Source organism: Cygnus olor, chromosome 24 (genome assembly GCF_009769625.2).
Source record: "Cygnus olor isolate bCygOlo1 chromosome 24, bCygOlo1.pri.v2, whole genome shotgun sequence".
In the NCBI taxonomy this organism is placed as follows: domain Eukaryota; kingdom Metazoa; phylum Chordata; class Aves; order Anseriformes; family Anatidae; genus Cygnus; species Cygnus olor.
This window is the reverse complement of record NC_049192.1, coordinates 4033096-4053964: the sequence shown is the minus strand read 5'-3', so window position 1 is coordinate 4053964 and position 20869 is coordinate 4033096. Positions and strand designations below refer to the sequence as shown.

Below are 20869 nucleotides of genomic sequence, written 5' to 3'. Positions count from 1 at the left end.
AATTTAAGGGACTATTTTAGGGCCCAAAGCCTTGGTTATTTTTACATCCCACATCCAAGATGCCAGTTTCCCAGTTTACCAGCAAGCTGTGGTCCATCATCACTGTTCATACAAAGCCGTGATTAAACCCACTGCAGTTAGCTGGATTTTCACACACTGAAATGCAACTCAATATACGGAAAAGATTAAAAGCAGAGGAACAAATTCAAGAAGCACCAGTACTCCGCTTTCACACTGCAGATTAGCTCCCTCCTTCCCACGGCGTACAGAATGCCTACTATTTCCTTCAGGACTGATTTAATCTGTTTGCATCCATGACTGACTGAAGGGGGTTGCTAGCACAATCCACAATTTAAACGGAGCCTGGCTGCCTATAAACCTGATATTCCTACTTTTCTCTTGTGGTAGCTGCCCTCCTGATTCACGTTGCTGCATGCTCCAATGCCTGAGCTGGCCAGTATTTGGAATTTGCTTACTGTTTTGCGTTTGGGAGAACAAAATAGATGGCAATAGGGGTTTTTAACATGGACTCAGCAAGTATGTGATTAAACATCAACATACTACCAGCCTTATCAGACTTCAGTACTTTTCACCCCTCCCTGAGACACTAACGAAAATTATATTTTAAACACGTTGTCCTCTTTAATGACTATAGAGAATAAGGTATGCTTTAGCTGCTTTCATGTGACCCCATTTGGTTACCGGGATTTGCCAAACATCTTCTGCATCAGTTAAAGTTATCTAGGTATGTTTGAACCATTCCGCGTGCACCAACGCTCGAGCAAGCATTCGCTGCACAGTAAGGCAAGCTGCACTATTCAGATGCCACAAGGGATTCAAGTTATGAGACTTCTTCTCATTCCCCCCACTTTAAATTTACATGCAAAAAGAGCGCTTAATAAATACCCCACTTCTGATTTGTTTCCCCAAGCTGCCAGTAGCAACAGATGAGAAATGCCTAGTCCTCACATTACAAACTATTTTAATATTTCATACCCTCACATGCAAGGAAGTTTGTCACTGAAACAAATATTACAGAAAATCTCTCTGAAATTCCAAGAAGCCACAGCACACACTGCCTTCCCGCTTTCTTTGCGGGATGCCTGAATATTATTTTCAACATTGTTCTAGTACTGCCCTGCCTGTCCTTTGCCTGCACAAGTTAATGCCTGGCACCCACAGAGGTGACAGAGGACTCCCGTTGCTGGGAATGCTGTCCCATTCCTTCTGAAGGCTGTCCTCTGTCAAACTGTATCCAGCACTCAATTGTCAGAATAAAATAAGTCTTACCCAGAGCTAGAAAATTATGCCAGCATCCAACAGAGAAATAATTGAAATAGAAAGAAATAACCATGATGGAAGGAGAGGATGTCTCTCCCCTTCAACCCCTGCTTGCCCCAGGAATCCGACAATTTCACAAAGAGGTCACAGAGTTTTCCTTTATGTGGATATAGAACTAGTGGTGTCCACTATTCCCCAGCGGTCAGCTTTTCTGCCTTGCGAAGGTGATCACAAGGAGCTCAAACATGCCTTTAGCTATCAGCAACCACAGCTACTCATCTGAAACAGGTAAAAAGCACTGACCTACACACGTCCCCCAAGAGGTCCTCTTCTACTCGGAGTGCTGTCAAAGCTGCAGCTCCTGTGTCCTTTCTGCAGTCAGTGATCAGCTGTGGGATCAGTGCTGGGTCCCTGGGATCCTCCTCAGCTGCTCCCTGTCTCGACTTCTGCCTCTCCTTCTCTCACACTTAATCTCTCTCTCTCTCGCCCTCTCCCTCTAGTAGAAGAAGCCTGTCACAGAGCTGTTAGCCTGTGAGACATCCAGATGATTTTTTTTTTTTTTTTACGGGAACTTGATGCACCTGTCTCCTATTTGTTATTATTTCAGTCCATACCAGTAAGGGTGCTGGACAAATCTGATATTAACATAATTCTTCAATATTTGACAAGTAGTTTGGGAGTGGTGCTTTTTCTGCAGATTGTGTTTCCTCTTCGCAGTGATTCATTAAAAACTTTCATACAACTGAATGGCCCTGTATGTTCTAAAGGAAACTGTAGCTTAATTGCCTTGAAACAAATCTCAAGAATGATTAGGGTTACTAATTGATCAGATAAATTGAACTCTAGTTAAAGTGAGTGGCCAAGCTCATTTAAGAACAGGTCTTCTAAAAAAATGCTCCTTTCTTAAAGAACTCTTTGAAGAGTTAGTATTATGAATATAAGTGAAGGAATGAGAGCACTTCACAGCACCAGCTCACCCTAGTAATATGAACTTATTAGCTTGCAGGTGAAAAGCATGAGCCTGTGCCCTAGCTGGATGGCAGAGAGAAGTCTCTCTTATCCACAAAGCTTTGTACACCCCTTTACAGTGACAGGCAGCCTCACCATCAGTACTGTGTTCAGTTTGGGGCACCACGGTACGAAAACGACATAAAACTATTAGAGAACGTCCAAAGAAGGGCTACAAATATGGTGAAGGGCCTGAGGGGAAGACGTGTGAGGAGCAGCTGAGGTGCCTTGGTTTGTTCGGCCCAGAGCAGAGCAGGCCGAGGGGAGGCCTCATGGCTGCCTGCAGCCCCCTCACGAGGGGAGCGGAGGGGCAGGCGCTGAGCTCTGCTCTCTGAGCACAGTGACAGGACCCGAGGGGACGGCATGGAGCTGGGACAGGGGAGGGTCAGGCTGGGTGTTAGGGAGAGGTTCTGTACCCAGAGGTGGTCAGGCACTGGGACAGGCTCCCCAGGGACGTGGTCACAGCACTGAGCTGAGTTCAAGAAGCATTTGGACAACGCTCCCAGACGTAGGCTCTGATTTTTGGTCCTTTGTGGAGCCTGGAGGTGGACCTGATGATCCTGGAGGCTTCCTTCCAACTCAGGATTTTCTAGGATTCTATGAATGTAAGCCCCCTCACACCAAGCAATGGGCCCCTTGCCCTGCTGTGTAAAACTATACCTCCAATGCACCAAGACTGGCTAAGCAACGGATCATAAAGAAAGCACAGCAAGAGGTACCAAGATGAAGTAGCAGGAGAACAGAATGTTTGCATTTTATGTACTTCCCAAGAAATCAACTAACCCAAATGGCGTTATCGCTCCTTAACTCCTTTAGTACAAATTAACCAGTTTTCTGAGGTGAGCTCCTCAGTTCCTTGGCCATCATAATGGCCAGCTGATATGAGGATTTCCTACCTCCCCATTCAATCGCTGAGAGTTCTTCTTGTTGGTGAGATAGCTTGGATTGTCCCACAATTTGCTGAGATAATACAGTAACAGATTTAAGTCATTAAGGTGCAGGTGGCACATCCCAAAGAATCACATTTACACATCTTCATGCGCATTTACAGCCAGCAAAATGCAAAAGGTCTGCCTCAAAAAGTAGGGAAGTACTAACAACGCAGGAGATACTAAACTCAGTCTGATAAACTTGAAAATGTCCCAGTTACCAGACCTCAGAAACCCAAAGGGCAGCCTTATGTAATGTGCTTTACTTAGCAATCCTCTGGCACATCCCTTTCCAATAACTTGCTTCAATGATTTGTAAGCCTGGGCATTCCCTTCCCTTTGACAGCCCTCATAAAGATTATTTCCTTTTAGACATGTGAGAGAAGACTCCACTGGAAACCCACCAAATTCTATGAGCTGACCTGAAGATGTCAGACTCCAACAGTATTTCATCCTAGATTAGCAAGTGGTTATTGGTTGTCTCAAAATTGCATCTGTCAGGAATGAAAATTCTTTGCCAAAATAAGCTATTCAGGTTTATTTACGACATAGACAGATTTTGTTACTCTCCCACAGAGTATTATCCTAAAGCACAGCCAGCTCAACCAGCCCTGTCCCTCTACACTTCTATGTTTGCAACCCAGTCATTAAATTGTCTGTTAGCAGTTATATTGAAAGCACAAAAATCTCACTTCTCAATCAAATGAGGATAAAACAGAGAAATGGGCAACCAGTGCATTAATCCTGAGAACCCTGAGCCTTTGTTGTGAAAGAGCAAGAATACAATTCACTCTGTGCTCTTCTCAAGCTTTATGCTCAAGAGACACAGAGTCTCAAGGAAGTGGACATGGACACTAAGAGACAGTTGTACAAGTTGCCTAATGTATAATACCTCGGACAGCTAAGGCAAGTTGCTAAAATGCTTTAAAATGCTACAGGCATTGCTTTCTTGTAGTGCAGCTACTCTTCCAAGGTTTTTGAGGAATGTGCAACGAGGCCACGATCCTGCTGGTAGAGTGGGGATGTCCAGCACAAATCCAGTGTTTCTACTGGGATGGGATTCCCCCATCTAAGAGGAATGCAGATGTCACATCTCAGACAGTTTTCAGACTCCCAGCGTTTAGTCCTGATGGATGTCCTACAGTAACTACAACACTCTTTTGGATCCAGAGCACAGGCTCTGTGCAAAACTAGGATGCAGCCTGGCAGTAGAGCATCTCTCATGGCTCAGAGGCACCAAAGGTTATTTTGAACTGGTCTATTATTCCAGTAATCTCTGGAATTTTTGCCTGTGGTGAGGCTGATGTCCAGTATCTAGATTCTCTGGAAAACCAATTAGCTGAATGACCTAGCCAACAGTCAGGAGCTCAGCATATGCACCCAGACATGGATTGGACATGGTTCAAAGACAGAAACTCTACCAGGTGAAGGGCTGGGACACCTCTCCATTACCCAAGCCCAGGGAGTAAAGTCAAACTCCCCTCCTAGTTGACCTAAGGCCTTCTGAAGAGGCAATGAACACCTGTGAGGCAGAGAATAAGAGTTATACAAGCATCCAAGAGCACTTGGAGACTTCCAGGGAGTTCAGCCACAAGACAAACCAAGGGCCATTGCCACCAGAGCTGCTTTTTCAACCACTGCATGTCCCTTTCCCCCACCGGCACCCACTGGATCAATTATTGTCTCTTCAGGAAAGCAGCAGAACATGAGCATGCTCCAAGCATTCAGAGTCACATAAAAGAAATTGGCCAAAACCTAAACAGCAGGAATGACCAAACTGGGTTTCTGATTCACCTCTTCCAGTCTCCTTCAAGTGGAATTAGTATCTGCCTGTGGCTAAGGAGAATCAGTGGAGCTCACCTGGCCCAGTACCACTAACAGAGAGAAGCCTGCCCTTGTAAGCTCTGATTGCTATCAGGGTAACCTGACCTCCTGCCTGTATGCACAGAAAAGGACAGATGACACTAAGCAAGACGGTAAGTGCCCAGCCTACAAATGTTTTCTTGGGTTCGGGCCCAAAGCAGGTCTGATGTCACCCTATAACTGTCTTGGCTGACAGTTGTGGGGTTCGTGCTGGCCTTGTGAGGGACTTTACTGCATCGTGAATGCAGCTGAGCTTTTTTCCCCCCAAACACCCTATGGCAGCCAGTTCCCTCACTCGTTCTCCCATGTGATGGTGACCTAATAACGTGACAGGCTCTGCCACAGGCCTTTACTGCTCACTACCAGTCACAAGGCCATGCCAGGAACCTTAACACAGGAATGCTCGTAAGAATTGGAATTCAGAGAGCAGGAAAAACAGAGCTGCTCCATGATGGAAGGGGCTGGAGAAGCAGGGCAGAGACCTTACTGACCAGGTGCACTCAACGGCACTTGTAGGTGAACAGAGCAGGAACAGCGATGGCAACAGTCTCCGGTGATCATCAAAGCCAATGTAACAAGTCTGCACGTCCATGTCCCCAGTTACTCAGCCTGAGACCACCACAGACCATGTTAGATGCCTAACAAAAGATGCCACCAAAAAATGATGATCAGATTGCTACATGGCCTAGTCCTGATAGTGCTAGATGATAAATCCTGCCAATACTTCAGGGCTCCTGAAGACCCCAAACTTCATTCTGCAAGTCACCTCAGTTTGAAATGTTCAGACCTGACTAATGGGTACTGAGTACCTGGAGCCTTCCCTGCAGTCACAGGAGTCACTTGGATGCTTGCGTCTTGGTGCCTGTGTGCTGGGACGACCACTGGGATATAAGCACCTGGGTCCTTGAGGGTACATGTGTATATGAGTGAATTAAAATATTTTGTTTTAAAATCAAATCACCTTCCCCTCCTTTAAGGTCTCACATTGAGCTCGGTTGTCTCATTGCAATATTATTTCCTACAACACAGATATTTTTGCAACTGCCTGGGAAAGGCAGAGCCTCTGAATAGGAACTGTGTGATGATACTGTACCTTGTAGCCCAGTTTACAGCTTGGTCCTCTGACAGTCTCCATGAGCTACTTTTTAAGTATTGCTTTTGGTGACATCAGGTCTCACGCTCTCTGTATTTTCAACCATGAAGCACACTCTGCCTGCCTCTGGTCAGACAGACAGGCAGGCTCCTGTCTGATTGAAGGGCGGAGGGACATAGTGAGCAGGTCACTTTTCATGGCAGATGGATGGATAGATGCATCATTGAAATGGGCAGGATAATGTCAGGGGTGCCGATACATCATGGCAATATTAGGAGAAGGGAGGAAAGGAGGAGTGGGTGTCAGAGACAGATCCTGTGTCAAAACGGGTGACAGATGAGGGAGGGCTGTCTTCTGGGATGGGTGGCCGGGCAGACAATACCAGTGCCAGAAGCTGAGCAGGAGGAAACAAGACCCACGCAAAGGCCCTGGTTAACCCCGAATTTAGAGGGAGCTGGTCTGTTGCTCTGAGGCAAACTGAATGGCAAGCAAATTGCTTGCAGTTTGGGCCTATACAAAGCCCAGCATGTCCTTATCAATCTCTTTTTGATTGACAGATGTGAGAGTATCAGATGGTTCGGAGCTATCTATGTTCATGACAGCAAATGGGTCATCCTGCAGCCATTCACCTGCTTTCCAGTTTAATTCAGCTTATTTTTCAGGCATATCCCATTTTGCACTCACCACTTACTCTCCTCTTTTCTCCCGAGTGTGTCTACTTCGAAGGGGTTTAAAAAAGAACAAAAGTATTGTTCCTCGCAGTGACCATAAAGGAGCAGAGCTGCTTATGCAGCATGTGGTGAAGGAGAGAAGGAGAAAAAATTCAGGTTTATCATCTGTGAGGGCTGGCCTGTATTCCTCAGTGTCACTACAATTTTGGACTCCACCTGGATCCTCATGGCTAGCTGGGTCACGTTGACAGTTTCCCACTCCCCACTGGGAAGAGGAATACACAAGCGAGATGCTTCTCTTGGCCACCCTTACCATTCCTTTCCTGACAATAATAAAGAACTTGGGTTCCACCCCAAACCATCAGCAGCAGAGGTGGGAGGCTGCTGATGCAGGAGGGGCAACCTAGCACAGAGAACAAGATGTCTAGCAGCCCAGGATTCCAAAAAGCAGGGAGCAGTCAAATGAACCATTAACTGCTGCTGCCCACCTTCTGCAACGATATGAAGACAGTATTTCTATGTGTTGTGTGTATTAGGACTATATACCCAGTTTTCAAAATTTGCTTTAGTTCTTTGTCCTGTACATCCACCCTAGAATTACAGCTTTTTCTTCCTAAAGTATTTACATATTTATCATTGTCTTCCTCTGGTGTCATGTCACCAGGCAGGCACATTTGTTTTCCGTGTCCTCTCTCTTTATTTATCCTGTTGTACAATTTGTAACTTCTTTGTAGCTTATGAACTTACATCTCATTGATAAGAACATTGAGATCTGCTGTCTGTCTCCTCTGGAAGAGTTTTGGCCTTCTTCCTGACTCTCTAGGTATGTCTACAAAAATAGAACATGCACATTGCTGACTTATGACTATATCCTTGAGAAATAAACTTCCTTAAGCAACAAGCCACAGCCGTCTGAGACAGAAGCCAAGATACACTGGCTTTGCTACATGCCACAAAGGTCAACAGACCCAAACTGCCGGATCAGACAGGAGGACAGAATGACAGGAGCAAAGGACATATAAATTTAATGACTGTCAGCTTAACTATGTCAGCTGATTTCTGAGCTCAACCAGAGGGTAAAAGGAGAGGGACAGCCCCAGTTTGCCTTTATAAGTCTCCAAGAATTGAAGCCTCTTTCAGACACTAGTAGTTCTAGCAGTTCCTTAAACGTTTCACCTAAGGAATGAATATTCTTTCACACTAAGCTATACGGCATATCAGGGCAAAGCCACCTGAATAGCTCCCAGGCACCCAGTCACGCTGACCTGGTCAGAAGGTGGCAGGAAAGCTGTGAGAGTTCACAGAGCAGCTGAGGCCTGCAGTGCTCTCTGCTGTACTTATAAAAAAAGGCTTTATTATTTTCTATATCACATGGTTCTAACCTTTGTTCCACAGATGCAAGGTCAGAGCAAGACTTAGATACAAGCAAACCCCTAGTGAACCCAAAAGCCTAACTGGGCAGCTGAGAGTGAGCTGCAGCTGGGTCACTGGTGGTCACTCACGGGGTGTCAGCGAGAGGGGCCTCATGAGGTCCCCAGTCCAACCCCCTCCTCGGGGCAGGGCATTAAACACCCCACTGGGGTAGCTGTGGCTTTCTCCCCAGATTGTTAACACCCACCCAACCACTCTCCACCAAGGACAGACGTTCATGCTGTCTGATGACGAGCCCCAGATCTGCATCAGCTGCCTAGGGCAGGCTGTTCCTGGCGTCCATCTTGAACCTCCTGAGCTGCAGCTTGTGGCCACTGCCTGTTATATGGGTTGGCACCACCAAGAAGTGTTTGGCCCTGTCATCTTTGTGACCACCCCTCACCTGCTGGCCACACTCCTTCTGATTTAGCCCAGGATGCAGTTAGCTTTATGATAAGCACACACGGCTGGTTCATATTCATCGTGTCACTCACCATAACCTCTGTGTCCCTTCCTATGAGACCCCAGGTCCTTTTCCAGACTGCTCATTGTAGCAGCGTGTTGTCTCTGTGGACGCTCAACTTCATGATTCAAAACAGATTGGAGGAATGGCAAGGTGGAGACCAGACAGAAACGCCACCCATATGAAGGGACACGACCTCAGCCCTTTCACCTTGTAGACAAGAGGATTTTGCTGTGCAGAACAGCCCCATGTGAATCAGGATCCACTGTATTTGGGATGCATTCAGGTGTTAGGGGCTGCAATCAAGAATCCCCATGGGAAGGGAGTTGTGATGGTGCAACCCATGGCAGCTAAGAGAAAGGAACACAACATTGCAGAGGGTGGGAACACTGTTAGAGGTCTCAGGAAAGGCCTCACAAAGTCTGACAGTTCTCCTGGCGACAAAGTCTTCGGGATACAAAGGCAGTGAAAGGCACAAGCACAGGATCAGGCTGGCTAGCCAAACCCCGCTGGAAACTTGGGACTCTGAGCTCAGACCTTGACAGCAGCTGTGGGAAGCTTCTCATATCCTAAACCTAAAATCCAAGCAGGGAGCAGTCACTCAGCTGAAGAGCAGGGCCTCCTATTCAAAGGTACCTGGACAGGCTGAAGAAACAGGCTGACTGGAACCTCCTGGAGTTCACGGAAGGCAAACACAAAGCCCTGCACCTGGAGCACAACCCCATGCAGCAGGGCAGGCTGAGGGTGGACTGGCTGGGAGGCAGCTTTGATGAAAAGGACCTGACAGCAATACACCAAAGAGCAGTCAGCAGTGAGCCCTTGCAGCAAAGGCCAACAGCAACCCCGGGCTGCATTAGCAAGAGCAAAACCAGCAGGTTGTGGGAGGTGATAAAGGCATGGACATATTGGAGCAATTACAGTGGAGAGTCAACAAATCGGGGGCTCATTAAGGGGCTGAAGATGGAGAAGAATAAAATTCATGTTAACAAAATGTGTAGAAATAATAATTATAGCAAGTAGAAGGACTGTACTATTTTAGAAAGTGAACATGAGGTGGTCAAATGAAGTTTCTGTGTACAAGTACTAGGGCAAAACCGAGAGAACTTGATTTGTTAAAAAAATGTGGAAATGGATTAAGGGATAAAAGGGGGTAGCAACCATGAATACAACAGAGATCCAGGTGAAGGTGGAGTAACAAGGCACATCTGCAAAGGCGTGACAACCATGAAGAGAGAAGGGCAATCACTGCAGAAGAGGGAAATTTTGAGAGTCAAAAATAATCTTGACAAACTATCCCTATAAAGCAGGCTAAGGGGGAAGCATCCAGACCTTAGCATGCCACAGCCAGTGATTTAGGATTCCTGGCAACAGTTCTCTTCTAATGGTTTTGCTTACCATGAGGTCTGTCATTAAGGTTCTGTGAAGAATTGCTGACATGCTGCAGTCTGATATCAGTTATTATTAATAACTGGGAAGCCCTAGCTTATTATTAAGAATAAATTTCTGCATGCTCGGAGAGGATACAAGCTGCTCTCATCTGCCTTCAGTGAGGAAGAGACCTTGAGCGATCAGTTTCTTTGACCTTGCATAGGTGGTACAAACATGCCTCTCTTGGAGGAAAGGTCTATGGACATATTTGTATGACAAGGGAGCTCCACACCCTGGTTACACCCCAGTGCTTCCCCTTTTTCATTTGTTTTATTTGACCCCATACTTTGTTAGTTCCCACTTTTTTTTTTTTTTTTTTCCACTAGGAGAACGAAAGCCAATTAACAGTCAGTTTCTGTTCATCTTCCCACTCCAGTCTGTACAGTTATTTGATGCAATTCCCACCATGCTTTTTGCATTTTAAAAAGAAACCTCCATTTATCTGCTTCATGGGTAGGTGTCCATTTCATTACCCTTATCACTCCTCTCTGAACTGCAGTTCACCTTCATATCCTGTCTGAGACAGGGATGGCAGACAGAAGCACAGACTGCACTCGAGATGCAGGCACACTACTAGACCAGCAGCGCCAGAGATATCTATAGCAGCACCGTGACAGTTTCCGTTTTGCTTTCTACATTCCTAACAAAAATGAATTTATTTCTTTCTTCTTGTTTTCTGTTTTCACTCCGACCACGGAACAGTGAGCTGATGCTTTCCTGGACCAAAATGGCAGGAAGCAGCGAGGGTCTGCTGCTCCCTAAAGGGCAAGGAGCCATAAGCCATCTCACCTTCTGAAGGCTCCACCAGAATATAGGCAACACGGATGTTCATGCACATTCAAGAATTATTTGCTTAAGTAGGAAGACATATGGAGACGGGATCACAGGCTGCTCAAGGTAGTAGAGAGCTAGCTGTTTTAAAGAACAGTGAAGAAGCTTGACTTGTTCAGTCCAATAAAAGAGAGATGGGGAAAAGATAATAAAAACCTGATGAAGATAAATGCCAAAAGGGAGGACAAGGTGACAGAAGGAAAAATAAAAATAACTGACCACAAAGAGGAAAACCAGATTTTTAACCACTAGATCTGGCCGGGTCTGAAACAGCTTCATAGTTAGCATAAAGCAGCAGAAGCATCTGACAAAATTAACATGGATTTTTTAAAATTTTATAATAGGGACTGTGACACAGCTTTCTGCCACTCAAATTCAGAGGTCTTTTCTAAGGTCAGGAATCAAATCTGGGAGGACAAATGGCCATGAGACACTGGACTCGGAAACTCTTGGCCGCAGTAAATGCCAGTTGGGAGTGACTTGCTGTTCAGTTATTTTGGCAATTTGTTGTCCCTATCCTTGGGCGTTCTCCTTCAGTAGCCAGACTACAGTGAACTTTGTGCTCCGTATGACAGGGCACCTATATATCTGGCCAGCAATGAAGCAATGAAGAAACCTTTAAGTAAGACAAAGCATACATTTGAATTAACAAGGCAGCATTATACACAAATTTTGAGAGCTACCAACACCCCTGCCATCAAAGCCCTTAGAATTGAGGGTCCTAATTCTTCCCTGCTGGAAAGACTTCCATATCTTTAAGGTAGAAATCACAGATTGGTATCTGATCTAGACAGAAATACCACTTCTGTGTCTGTCTTCACTGCCAGTCATAGCGATGATTCTTCCGTCATTCGGAATGCACGTGTGTGTGTGCATGTGTTTGTGTACATGCCTGTGTAAGAGCATTTTATCAGGACCTGCTGAGTGCTTCAGAGCCTAAGAATCACAACAGTTGTCTTAAGGCTCATGACTCTGCTGACTTGTGATCAAGAATGCGGAAAGCTGTGACCCAAAGGGTATCCACTCCTTCGGCATCCGGCTGACAATTGAGCTGACAGCAGAGCTAATGCTCCAGCGTGCTGCGTCCAGTGGGCTGAGTCTCCTGCTGCAGACTATAAATTACACATGGCCAGTTTTAACACCTCTTTATATAGGTATGCATAAAAGCTTGCAGTGCTGGTGGCTCTGTAAATGGTCAGTGCGCCTGTCTGTCCAAACAGGTGTCAATAATAAGGAAATAACCACCCTGGTGAGAGGAATTTTAGAAGCTGTGAGGAGAGGTCGCAGGGCAGGGAGGACGGTGTGAATGCAGGTATTTGTAACTACACTGCTGGGCACTTGGCTTCAAGGGCAGGGGCTCTCTGCTGCAAACAGTCCTTCCTGGCAGAGGCCTGTGGCAAACACAGCTGATACAATAACAACGGTACTTTACGGTGCTTTATGGTTAATAGCATTTTGCTGGGCCATGACACTGTCCATGAGTTACACCCCAGACTGTTTCCGAGGAGGTGGGAAACACAGAGCCGCTGCGTGACTTGCTTAACTTGAGACATGTTCATTCCTGGGGCAACTACTAGAAAAATCCTCCTCCGAACTTGAGGACAAAACGCACAAGACCTGATACAACTGTTTGCCAGTCCACACTCCCTTTCAGAGCTAGAGACTGCATCCAGAGGCTCTCCAATTCATCCCTCCTGCTTAGTGAGTTAGTTAATTAGTTACCAGTTAATTTGGTTGCCAGTAAAAGGAATCTCAGTGCCACCATTCAGAAAGGGAACGCATCATGGAAGCAGAAGCCAGGAAGCAAAACCAAAGGGCAATAAAATTCTCTTAGTATCTGCAAGCATTCCTTACACTCCAGCATCTCCCAGAGGTGAAGGAGTGCCTTGCTTTGACTAACTTGGATGAAGAAGAGAAGCAGACACAGGATGGTGCCCTGAGACCAGCGTCCTGCTATGCGGATCTGTCAGCAACCTCATCACCAGCACGCTGCTGTAACTGGGCCATTTGACACCAACTCCCTGCGAGTATGGGCTGGGCCAATGTCACGTTACCCCGCAAGTTTCCAGCGCACACGTTCCTAATGAAATAATCCAGCAAAGCACCTCCGGCAGCCAGTGCCAGAATCCACCTCCCGTTCACGCTGGCTGTTCCCAGCGCACTGTATGCTGCAGGGAGGCGAACTGGCTCGTGGTCAGGGCTGCTGGGTAGCACCTGACCTTCAGCATGACCACTGGTAGTCCCATGAAGATTCCTGCTCTAGGCTTTTTGTCTCCATTGACGTGGCTTTAGCATACTTTCCAGATCACCTATTAGAGCAGTGTAAGACTGTGCAGCTCCGTGTTAAAACTATTTGCTTGGCACCATGGAAGATGAACTTGCCCTTGGAAGTTGTGATCCCACCAAAGCCTTTCAGAATATGCCATCAAAAGAGCTCTCTGTTCCTCTGCCTTACAGTCTGTGTAGTGAATAGGTCCCTTGAACCATCAATTACAACACACAATTAGCTCTCCTAAGCGAGATTGTCACAGCACAGCCCTGGCAAACTGCCCTTCCTCCCACTTCTCCTTCATTAAGGTACTCCTCTCTTGCTAGGTCTTTAATTGGCTTGTCATCAGCAACTTGGCCTGGATTCAGTGCTCTGCATTCTCCCAGATGAAACCATATAAGACAGATGGGACACCAAAAGCAGCAAGAGAGTAGGGTGAGAAGACATGTAAAGCAATCAATATGTGTCCGTGACCTCAGGGACAGGCTTGCCAGGGGCAGTAGTAAGATTTCTGCTGGCTTGGACAAACTGAGGGTGTTAAAAATGTTGGTAATCTGAGACCTGGCAATTTCACTTCATCAAACCCACTGTAGGGCCAGCAGCAGGGAGAGGCAAAACCCAGCAAAACCAGCAGCCTCGAGTAATAAAGCTATATTAAAAAAAAAAATCAACTATATATTTTGTGCCATAAGAAAGAAGAGCCTAGTCATGTTCGACCTAACAATTCAGCTTGGGACAGTTTCATGAGAAAGCTTCGTTTACAGTTTGCCTGATTTCCTTGATTTTGCTCATTCAGAAAGCAACACTTGGCCTCAAATCACCTCTTCCCTGAATTCTGTGGCTGGGCTGTGTTGCCCCATGTGCCTCCCACTGAGCTCGGCAGATGCTCCGTGGCGCCGCTGCAAAACATTCAGCCAACGTTGTGGAAGGAGGGAGGGGAGGGCAGCAAAAATGCTGGACGGGGAGGGCAGCGCTTAAAACATACACCTGTTGTCAATCAGAAGCCAAGGCTTATGTCAGCCTGCTGCAAATATTTTCCCCCATCCACCTCGGTGACCTTTTCAATCACACTTTAGGAGGGAGACTGCTCCCATTAAGTGCTACTTGATCCTCCGCTAATGCAGCAGTTATGAAAGGACCACAGCGCTTGTCAATAGGATAAACACCTTCACAGTGGGAGGAGGCTGTGGAGAAGGGGCACATACCTGCTCTCTCCTCTGCTTCCTCAGGGCTCTTTCTCTCCCTCTGCCCAACACCACTGCTACAGCAACGTATTTAGACAAGGAAAGCCGAGCCTGGCTGCAGCACTAACCACTGTCTCTGCATCTGCTGTCTATGCAAGCTCAGCTGCCAGCACCTAGGATAGGAAACGAAGGAGAAGGTCTGATTTGCTGATCAGTGAATTGTTCCACCCCAAGACAGCGATTCAGGATAGAATACTGGGTGTACACCATCCCTCCTACACATTGCATCCCATAGGTTCATTTAACTTCTGCAAAGCTGCAGCATCCATCCACCATCCACGCAGCTCTGACAGCCCATTTGAACTTCCAGCTTTATCACACTCAGCAAATAAAGGTCTTAGGGGAGGAGAAGCACCAGGAAAGGATGCACCTGATTTTCCTGCTGTAGCGCTGTCTGTCACTGCCCTCGATCCTCATACGTGACTGCAGCTTTTGACAGCCTTTGTTTGGGTGGCACAAAAACAGTGGCCTGAAAGGAATCTCCAAGGGGCTGGGAATGAGGGGTGGGTTGGGACTGCTGCCCTGAAGGACTTGCCCAAGAGGAGAGAAGAGCTTGGAGGTCAAACCAACCTCCAGGATGATGCACAAGGATGGCCATCACCCTGGGTACTGCGAGAGGAGGGATCCTCGAGTGGACAGATCCCTGGTTTGATCTGGTGCCATGTTCGTCTGGCCTCTTCAGAGCTGTCTTCAGAGCACAAACCAGTGCTCCATTAATGTCCTGCCAGCTGGCTTCTTCCAGCTCCTCATCACGCTCAGCTGCATGACCAGCACCAAGGTACTTCATCAGTCCTTTGAGGAAGGTAAACAAATCCCCCCAGAAAGGGGCTGAGGAAGAAATGGCACACATAGACAGATAAGTGTGCATTAAAAGGTACTCTTACTCAGCACCTTCACTGAAATATCTGTGAAAGGAGGGAAGAAAAGCAAAACAAACAAAACCCACAAAGAAATGAAGTCCCTTTCTGTTTGCTTTGTTGCTCCAGCCCTCATTCTCTAAAGTACGGTAGAAGCTGTCTGGGTACTGGGGAGCAAGAGAACACCTTCAGCCAGCAGAATTAGCTGTGTTGTTGTCAGCAGCTGTGGTGGAGGTGGTCCAGGAAGCAGTGGTAGCACTGACTGAGGCTACTTGGGCTTCAGGTTGCCTGGATATTAATGTTCAAGGTATGAGTGCCTGCGTGGAGACTGATTTACCTTGCAACTATCTGCCTGTCTTGAGGGGAATGACATTGTTCTTGGGCAAACAGAAGATGAGTCTGCAGAGACACTGAAGTATTTGCTGCCTTGGGTTTGAAATGAATCCCTTCTGGAAAAGACATCTACAGAGTGGCGCTGTCACCGGTCCCTGTACAATGCCTCGAATCCTGTCTGTGTCATAAAACAGAATCACAGAAGGGAAGGGACTCCTAGAGGTCTCTACTCCAAGCCCTAGTTTTTTTAGAGATTAAGGTAATTCTGGCACGCTAGAGCTCTGACAACAGGCAGAAAAACAATGGCAGAAATTTTACAGGATCACAGCTCCCTGCACTATTACCAGCTGCTTATTGTGGTAATCCCAGTCACTGGGACACCCTGCAGACCTGGCCACCGCTCCTGTGGACAACCTGGCCATCCCCTTACAACCTTGGCCATTCCCCTTACTACTGGGGAATAACGAGTGTTCCCCAGTGCTGAAACAGCCACTGAGACTGGGAAGGGACTGTGAAACCTGCCCATCACAGCAAGATCAGTTTCCAGAAGGGTTTTTCCTGTTTCTGTTGCAGTTGAGGAAGAAAGCCCGTGGAGATAAGATAATGACAAAAGAAGTAGTGGAGACAACAATGGGAACACCCTCCATGGGCCTTAAATCACCAGGGAGACTTCAGCCCATCTGACTTACGGCCGAGTGGGTTGTCCTCAGCTCACCCTCAGCGCGCAGGAAAGCCAAATGATACTGCTCTGGGAGATCAGACTGCTAACAAAACATCAAGGGAGAGATGTTATCTTAGCCCTCAGGAGAAACTTCCTGGTGTTTTGACTGCTGTCCAGGTGGTGATAACTGGGTGCAATTTATTTAGGCAGAAATCCCTCTTTCCATTCTAACAATGTTTTGTTTGCTCTGTCCTGCATGACAGGCCCACCGATGCTCTGGAAATGATGACCCCCAACACATACGCAGAGTTCCTAGTACTGTGCAATGACAAGTTTCATCAACTCAAATAAATATCCCTGCCTTCTCAGTGACAGTCCCTCATACTTCAGATGTCTCACTTTCTCCACCTGCCATCATTTGAAACCTATAAATAGGACCAACTGGGAGAGAAACGGAGGATGTACGCTGCCACCCACAACAAGTCTGCCAGGCCAGGGCAGGCCTTTGGAGGGAGCTAGCTGTAGATAAACAACGCAGCACCAGAAAGTCGAGGCCAGGCCCTGCAAGGCCGGGGCAGTCTGGCAGGTCACTCATCAGTCCAGATGCAGTCTGATGTTCCTCCATCCCTCCTAAGTAAGTCCAGAGGCCGAATCTTGCTCTGCATTACGCTTTTTCACTGATCCCAGAAGAGCCATGGAGGGAAAAACGATTTTTGGCCTACTCCTACTGTCCATGGGACCATTTGTTTCACAGAGACAGAAGCCCAGAACAGTCCAGAGCACACGCCAGTGACGTGGAGCGGTCAGTGGTGGTGTGTCACATTTGCACAGGCCACTCCTATCAGAAAGCACTGCCTTGGAACCTACTTGGAAAAATCCTTGACCAAGCAGAAAGCAACCACAGCAGCAGTAGTGCAGAGCTGCTCTTTGCCCAGGCCCTTTTGTGCTCCCCTCCAAGCAGGAGAGGCACTCTGTGGCTCCTTGACAAGTATGGAATAACCTGCCTTCCCATTAGTGTCCAGTGGCTGGTAAAAGCTGTTAATTGCCTCGTATAGTCTTCTGTCAGCAACATTATCCCCTCCCGTCCTGCTGAGACTGGGATAAGGGATTGTCCTGTTCTGTAGCTGCAATGGGAGGTGGAGAGGGGGAAGGTGAAATATAATATGAGAAATAATATCTATGGCAGCAAGCAAGGCTAACCCAAAAGGCGTAACGAAGCAGGATTCCAGAGAGGGAGGAATGCTGGGGGAGGAGCAGTATGGAGCCCTCTTGACAAAGATCCAGGACCAGCTTAAAAGGGCCCAAGAAATTATTTTTTAAATCCTATTTTTAATACAACCAATATATGTGATGAGAGCACTGCCTGCCACGCTATCTGATTACCTCCAAAATTAGCAACAAAAAGATTAATTTAGACAGGATGGAATATTTTCTAACAAAAGTGTCACTGCCTTCTGGGGAGCAGCCTGACCAGAAAAAATCACGTACAGGGAAATCCCACACTACAGGCAATCCCTCACGGATAGGAGTCACCCAGAAGAACAGCTGGAAATACAGCACTTTGGGTTAATTTCAGCACAGCCGGGCTGACTGGCAATGACATAATGCGACTATGTCACTACAATTGATCATAACTATATGTGCTTCTCTACAGCTGGTACCAAAGCTGCAGAAACAGCAGTGGATTAGGTCTACTCTCCAGCCTCGAGGGAGTCAGCAGCTCCCCCCAGTTTAGTATCATCTGCAAACTTCCTTAGTATGCAATCAAGTCCTGCATGCAGACCATTTTTGAAAACATTGGAGAGAACTAGCACCGGAATGAAGCCCTGGGGAACCCCACAGGTCACCAGCCTGATGTAACCCCACTTACTGTAACCCCTTGAGCCCAATCCATCAGCCAACTGTTCACCCATCACATTACGTTTTTGTCTAGCTGCATGCTGGACATTTCGTCCAGGATACTGTGAGAAACAGTATTGAAAGCTTTGCTGAAATCCAAAAAGATTACATCAGCCGGCTTCCTCCTTGGTGAACTAGATGGGTAACCTTGCCACAAAAGATAGTTTTTAAGTTAGTTAAACAGGACTTTCACGTCACGAACCCATGTTAGCTATGACTGATGATTTATGCTGAAATATTCCAGTGTTTTGTGCCATTCCACCAAAAATCTTGGTGGAGAACAGAGTGCCAACTGCAATGTTCTTCCAATGCTCCACTTCTATTCTCTGCCAAGTCAGGAGGGGACTTACGGAGAAGCCTCCATGGTGCAGCGATGGGTGCAAAGCAAACACCAAAGGACTGTCCCTGGAGGCTGCAGCTGCTCCGTCCCGTTAAGTGTGATCTCTCATATTCAGCCTAATTTTATTCATTCCTGTCCTTCTCCAGATCACGCATACGTTAGTGTGAGGAGAGCAAGAAGGCTGCCACTGACAGTTCACAGACACCTTTACACCCAAACGTGCTGTAAGTGCCACCTCTGCAGGCTGTGCTCTACAGTGGTGGCTTAGAAGATGAGAAGTAGCTGTATCCTTGTGGGTCCCTTCCAGCTCGGGATATTCTATGATTCTATGTCTGGCTGTGCAAGGTCTCCACCTGCCCAGCTCCGTAGGAGCGCATTCCCCCACCCATCTGATGAGGCTACCTCTCAGGTTTCTCCGTGGCTCACAATACAGCTATATCACCACAGAGGCTCCCCCAGTCTGCAGGCAGTGCAGCAGCTCATGACAAGTAGATCTGGCCAATTCTCTTCCCTCTAACCTCTGTTCTCTACTTGGGAAAGCATGCTGAACTCAAGCAGAGGGAAGCGGTGTGCACCAGCGTCTAGAGCATTGCCCTGGGCTGTAGCAGCTCTCTTTTAGCCTCAGCACTGCAAGAGGCTTGGTTGAACTTGGACAAGTGTTCTCTTCTCTGCTGTCCTGTTTGTAGACTGTGGATATTTAGGCTGGAAATGCTTTCCAATCTAGGGGCAGAAGCAGCCTACAAAACAGTTAAACACAACTAAGGAGCCAAAATTCAAGACAAAAGCCATACCAGGGTTGTTCCCCCCTTGCTAGCCCAGAGACACACAGCCACCATGCTACGAGTCTCCTCACCATCACACTTCAAGGTGTGAGTGAGCAATTGCTCCACAGCTGGTGGCCATGAGACCCAACACCAAATTCCATGGTCCGGGTTTATCCTTTCATGGCTGTTACATTAATGGTTGTTCTCTGCCCCGTGCTCATCTCATGGGAGATCATGCCTGACAGAGGGACCTTCACAACACCAGCCTCTCTCTGCATGACTGAAAGAGACGTCCTGACACTGGATCTCCTGGGTTATCAGAGCCCTGCATGCTGGGAAAGCCACATCTTCTGTCAACCCCTACGCACAGACCAGCTGCTCCCGCCTGTGATTGACAATATTTGTTCATTAACAGATGCTCAGAAGTCTCTAAGAAGTTTCTACACGTGGATCATCAGGTCTTTCATGATGAGTTCTTAACACACCGTCACAAGAAGTTCTGCTGACTCACACAAGAGGTTCTCCAGTCATCCTCACAGAAACCCTATAGCACTACTGTGTACTGTTTGATTGGGAAAACTGAGGCATGTCACCAAAATGAACGTTCTTGGAGTTGCAAGGGAGTTCACAGCAAAAAGAGAAAAAAGAATTGCCGTTCCTCGGTCTAACCAACCACTCAGAGCAAGAAAGAGAGCTCAAGGAAGCCGGCCCAGTGCCCAAGCACCCTTGCATCTCTTTTGTCAGTTTACCACTACGAAAGCATTTTTAGAACAAATTTCATTTTGTGCTTAACACAAAGACACAATCGTTTTATTGCAGATCAAGTGTCTTCCCCCTGAATTACAGGATGTTTTTTGTAATGGTAGGATATATCTCCAGAATATTTACAAGTAAATCTGTTGGTTTACAATCTAAATTAAATTGCCCTTTAGATATCTGGCACCTGATGTGACTCCATCATCATTCCGGAAAAAGGTTTACAGTGCAGTCACTAACACCCATTTCCAGAAAGAGCAAGGACAAACTGCTATAGTGTGTCCTCAGCTGCAGGCCATGTTAACAAAAATGCCACCTGTCTTTTCAAAGCTGACACCACGGATACCAGTAAGGACTAATTACATCAGTAAGGGGAGAGCTCAGGGTATCGGAGGCCAAGTCTGATGCATTCCCCTTCTTTTACATATCTGTTGCTTTGTTTCGTCTGCTGATCTCTGATTCTCTCTCCCACAGTGCCAGATAAACTGTGTTTGGCCTCTGTTCCCAGGACGCCACCTATGGAAAGCTCCTCTGAGCCACCTCTCACCTGTCTGCTGCTCAAGTGTCAGGCAGAAATTGGGAATGTACAGCCCTACAGTCATTGCTAATCCCACACTTTCCCAATTACAGTGAAGCCTCTTGCCAGACCACTGTACAAGTCACAGATCTCTGCAGTTTCAGTGGCTAACGTCAACCCAAGTTACTCAGAATTCACGGTGAGCTCTCTAGTTCAGGACCCACCTCTGTCTGCATTCAACACACTGAGAAA

The 20869-nt window shown here is 47.0% G+C and overlaps 1 protein-coding gene across 1 annotated transcript in view; it reads right to left on the bottom strand.

Moving 5' to 3' along the window:
* Positions 1-20869, bottom strand: part of IGFN1 (immunoglobulin like and fibronectin type III domain containing 1) — a 58994-nt gene that overhangs the window by 36588 nt on the left and 1537 nt on the right. The gene's annotated exons all lie outside the window — the stretch shown is intronic.